Below are 5,496 nucleotides of genomic sequence, written 5' to 3' on the forward strand. Positions count from 1 at the left end.
TAACATAGAGTTTCTGGAAATTTGGGGTTAGAGTGCATGTCTTCAGACTCTGGAGATCCTAAGAGGCTTTCCTACAGACTTCATAGCCCTGGACTCAAAATGCAAACTGGCCCTTGTGACTGTCTTCTGGACCACTGCCTGGTAAGAGCACCTGGAAACTGATCAAGGCTCTCCTGTATGCATGTAGAGGGTAAGAATTAAGAGAAGACTGCACCCCCTCCTAGCCCCACCCTGCCCACTGCAAGGAGTGGAAGGGAAGGCAAGGCTGAGCAAAGTCCAATGGCTAACATGGTAATCACATCCTCCAATAAATGGCATCCTTCAATTGCCTTAAAACAAACAAACAACTTCTCTCTCCACTGGGAAGGAGCTAGGAAGGAAGAGAAAGACAACTAAATGAAGGATGCCCATGACCTTGGCACAGAGTGTGGGGAGAGCTCTCCTCTCCCTTGTGTCTAATCTTCTAATGTGTTTTCTTTTCCCCAGTGAAGACAAGACTATACTTTTTTTCCTCTTCTATCCTCACAGCACATAGATCCAGGTCCCATAAATGAGATGCTCAATCAAAATTTGATTATATTGACTATCACTTGAGTCCAGGGATTTGGACTGGTACCGGTCCATGGCCTGTTAGGAAACAGGCTGCACAGTAGGAGGTGGGCGAGAGAAGCTTCATCTGTATTTACAGGTTCTTCCCATCACTCCCATTATTGCCTGAGCTCTGCCTCCTGTTAGATCATCAGGGGCATTAGATTCTCATCGGAATGTAGACCCTACTGTGAACTGCACATGCGAGGGATCTATGTTGTGTGCTCCACCACCATCACCACCACCCCAGTCCATGGAAAAACTGTTTTCCATGAAGCTTGTCTCTGGTGCCAAAAAGGTTGGGGACCACTGCTTTAGTCTGTCGGAGAAGGCAATGGCACCCCACTCTAGTACTCTTGCCTGGAAAATCCCACGGACGGAGGAGCCTGGTAGGCTGCAGTCCATGGAGTCGCTAAGAGTCGGACACGACTGAACGACTTCACTTTAACTTTTCACTTTCATGCATTGGAGAAGGAAATGGCAACCCACTCCAGTGTTCTTGCCTGGAGAATCCCAGGGACGGGGGAGCCTGGTGGGCTTCCATCTATGGGGTCTCACAGAGTTGGACACGACTGAAGTGACTTAGCAGCAGCAGCAGCAGCAGCAGCTTTAGTCTATCTCCTGGAAGATAAAGGGAAGCACATGGATTTAAGATCTGAGTTGTTATTTTAAACCTGGGACTTGAGTTCTTTTCATGAGGTAGTTTAATTTCCACTGGATTGTTTTATTTTTAAACTTTTCTTAAAAGTCTTTAGTGACTTTGTTACAATATTGTTTCTGTTTTATGCTTTGTTTTTTAGCTGTGAGGCATGTGGCACCTTAGCTGTACAACCAGGAGTGAACCTGTACCCCTCTATACTGGAAGGTGACGCCTTAACCACTGGACCACCAGGGAAGTCCCCAGGGAAGTGCGTTGTTTTAGAGATGAACTTCTTCTACTTGCTTTACTGTGAAGTGGGGAAAGAATTCTCCTATAACTCAGGAGACCTGGATCAGAGAGTTGGTGCTTCCTGACTCCAGGGGCTGGGTGATGGCAGCAAGACACTTAATTTCTCTGGGATTCATTTTCACCCTCTTTAAAATTAAGACCCTATAACCACAGAACTTTAAAGGTCACCTAGCTTCATTTGCTTCATTTTGTAGATGAGCAAACGAATTAATACTTAGACTACCTAGAAACAGAAAGTAGGCATAGCAGGTAGAACATAGATCCCTGGGTCAGCTTGCCTGGGCTCAAATCCCACCTGAGTCAGTTACGGCAGTGTGACTTCAGGCAAGTTATTTAATCTCTCTGAGCTTCAGTTTCTTCATCTGAGGAAGAGGATAACAGTAATAGTACCAATCAAGTAGATTGCTAAGAAGACTCAATATGTGGATAGAGCTTAGAATAGCATGACAAGGAGTAAGTAAGCATCAGCTTTTTAACAAGTATGTATTTATGTATCTATTTGGCTGCAAGTGGTCTTAGTTGTGGCGTGTGGATTTTCTATCTCCGATACAGCATGCGAGACGTTTAGTCATCACCTTCAAACACTTAGTTACAGCATTCGAAACCTAGTTCCCTGATAAGGGAATGAACCTGGGCACCCTGCATTGGAAGTGAGGCGTTTCAGCCACTGGACCACCAGGGGAGTCCCAGTAAGCATTAGCTTTGATTATCAACCCAAGATCAGGTGCTCTTGTTCAGCTACTCAGTCACGTCTGACTCTTTGAGACCCCATGGACTGTAACCCACGCGGCTCCTCTGTCCATGGAATTTCCCAGGCCAGGATACTTGGTTGGGTTACCATTTCCTGTGTGCTATGTACCAATCATATTGACTTGGAATTAGAACCCTGTGTTCTGAGGGCCACTATTCCCTTTAGATTCATCTGGTGGGAAATTTAAAAATACTTATGTCTGGACCCCAGTACACATCAATGAAATCAGAGAGAGAAGGGGCCTGGTAATTTGTATTTTTAAAAAGCTTCCTCAAGCAATTCCAGAATGTAGGTAGGACTGAGAACCTCTGCTGTACACTTATTACCTTTAACTGTTTCAGAGGATTTTCTTGTTTCTTTGTTTTGAAGAATCAGGTAAAATTTAAAAGCTTTATGGGTCAGGTTAACTGTTTGTCAAGGTCTTTTTCTCTTGCAAGGGGCCTAAGTTGCTTTCCATTGCTATTCTCACTTCAAGGATGTGAAAAATACATTTTTTCTATTTTTTTCCTTCCTTGCAAGCCTCTGCTGGGGGCTGAGCACAGGCACACTGGGACTTATTTCAGAAGAGCCAGAACAGCCCCCCACCCACTATCTCTCCACGATCCCCCCCTCCCGACAACAGGAGAGACACATCTAATCCCTCTAGTCATTATCATTTTAATGTACAAAATGACATTGCGCCGAAAAGAAGGGGTTCATAAATGATATCTGATTTTAGAAAGTTTTCCAGCCATTGTATAAATGACAGATCTATAAAAGAAGACTGAAAATGAATTTCAAATTAAAAAAAAAATAATTCTATGTTTTTATGGCAAGCTTAAAAAAATCCTGAGAACAAAATGTTTCTGGGGAGGGTGATTCAAGAGCCTGCTGGAGCTGAGCACTGCAGGGCTTGAGGCAATGGACTCAGACCTGGTGGGGAGGTGGGGGTCTGTCCAAGCAGGAGACGGTTACCCACTTGGTGAGGCAGAATCCAGAACAGCCCCAGAGGCCTGAAGAAGAACAGTTTTCTTTCCATGGAGGAAAGAAAACATGTAGGGCATATTGGAAATGATGGCTTACAGTTTCTCTGACAGCCTGGAGGCCTAGATTCCGCTGATGGATGGAGTTGTACTCTGAACTTCTCCACACATACATCTGGGGTGTGGATGGAGCAGAATTGTGGCTGCTGTGGTTTAGTTGCTCAGTCGTGTCCAACTCGTTGCAGCCCCATGGATCATAGCCCACCAGACTCCTCTGTCCATGGGATTCTCCAGGCAAGAACACTGGAGTGGGTTGCCATTTCCTTCTCCAGGGGATCTTCCTGACCCAGGGATCAAACCCATGTCTCCTGCATTGGCAGGCAGATTCTTCACCAGCCACCAGTAACACTTGAGGATTGGATGGAGCAGAGGAGAGCTGAGCAGTGTTCCTCTTCTAATTGCCTCCCTGACCCCAAATTTCCATCAGGTGAGAGAAGCCTCTTGGGAGAAGAGTTACCCTGAGGGGGGCCCTCTCTTCACTGAGAGTCAGGGATACTTCAGCTTGTGTGATGCAGAGGATGGTCCCAAGGGAGGTCAGTTTGCAAACCAGGACTGGGAGGCTTCAGAAAGAGGAGAAACAAGGTAGCTGGTACCCTGAGTTGGAGGGTTGGAGAAGAGACCAGCGTTGAAATCACAGGGTCCTAGATGCTTTGGTGAAGTCCTGTAATGTCAGTGGCCTGGTTGGTCTCCAGAGATAAGGAAGCTCTCTCCTGAAGCCAGGAGGCATCCTGGTTTCTAGAACTGGCTGGGGGTTGGGGCAGGGGGGTGATGTGTAGGGAGCAGTTAACCAATCTATGGCTCCATCTGTAACTCAGTTTGAGGAGACTGAGTCCAGTAGGTGCAGTGGTTGTGGGTTCTGACAACAAAGTTGTCATCTCCCCACTCCAGGCAGTGTGGGAATGGGTCAGGTACATGGAAACGCTCCCAAGTGACTTAGAGATACTAGTCAACTAAACCGGAATTCCTACTAAGAGAGTGAGGGTGGGGAAGGCAAGAAGGGGGGCCTATGAATTTGTGATGGGGGCTTTAAAAATGTATAATCCAATTTTTTTTTCCCAATTTTTTTTCCATGCTGCTACTGCTGCTAAGTCGCTTCAGTCATGTCCGACTCTGTGTGACCCCATAGACGGCAGCCCACCAGGCTCCTCTGTCCATGGGATTCTCCAGGCAAGAACACTGGAGTGGATTGCCATTTCCTCCTCCAATGCATGAAAGTGAAAAGTCAAAGTGAAGTCGCTCAGTCATGTCTGACTCTTACCAACCCCATGGACTGCAGCCTACCAGGCTCCTCCACCCATGGGATTTTCCAGGCAAAAGAACTGGAGTGGGGTGCCATTGCCTTCTGGCTTAAATGTTGATTCCATCTACCTAGTTCCTCTCCAATCCATTTGGTCTCTTCATTCATTCAACACACATTAGCCCCAGTTCTGTGATAGGAACAGAAAGAACCAAGGAAAACTGAGATCTTTCTTCATCTCCTGGGCAAAGTGGTCCTATATTCTGCCAAACCCACTGGGGAGAAGCTCATGGGTTGTTACACTCTCCATTCTTCACCTCCATTTCTGATGGCTTCTTTTCCCTCATACCTGCATGCCACACCAGCCAAAGACTCAGACTGTCACACCAACACCTCCTTGGCTGGCTTTCAATTTCTGCAAGCCAGGGGTCCCACATATTGGGCGGGCATTCTTTGCCTATAGGGTTCTTCTTTAAACCCATTCCCAAGGACAAAAATGGCCTTAGATTCTATGAAAAGAAGGTCATGGAGCCAAACCCACAAGAAATACTGCCTGTTTCATTCTCTTCTTGGAGTCACTTCACAAATACTGACGGACATAAGACTTAGGTATTCTGGGGGTGATAAAGTCTTTTTCATTTTGCTTAAAACTAAACAAAACTCACCAAGCCTGTGTGGCCACAGGAGCATTTACTGTTTCTGCAGTAAAGAAACAAAACTCCTTTTACAGAATGCTTTTCCTTACTTGCAGTGTCCCATGTTAAATGATTCGGAAATATTTCAATCACTTTGAATTCCCACCCCTGGAATTCTCTTCTCATTCAGAACTTCTAACCACCTTCTGAGCAAAACTTTCAAAATTGCCATGGTCCAGGCGAACCATAATTTTGCAGCCTCGTCTTCCATCACACCCCACCAGCCACATTACCTGTGACTGCTATAAGCACAG

At 46.0% G+C, this 5,496-nt stretch overlaps 1 long non-coding RNA gene across 1 annotated transcript; it reads left to right on the forward strand.

The window, feature by feature from the left end:
* The first annotated feature begins 788 nt into the window (after nt 1-788).
* LOC132342803 (uncharacterized) lies at nt 789-4,781 on the forward strand. Its single transcript, XR_009491302.1, has 3 exons — nt 789-1,287; nt 1,389-3,737; nt 4,400-4,781. It is a non-coding gene; the product is annotated as an uncharacterized lncRNA (long non-coding RNA).
* Nucleotides 4,782-5,496: the final 715 nt, after the last annotated feature.

This window comes from Bos taurus, chromosome 18 (assembly GCF_002263795.3).
Source record: "Bos taurus isolate L1 Dominette 01449 registration number 42190680 breed Hereford chromosome 18, ARS-UCD2.0, whole genome shotgun sequence".
Taxonomy (NCBI): domain Eukaryota; kingdom Metazoa; phylum Chordata; class Mammalia; order Artiodactyla; family Bovidae; genus Bos; species Bos taurus.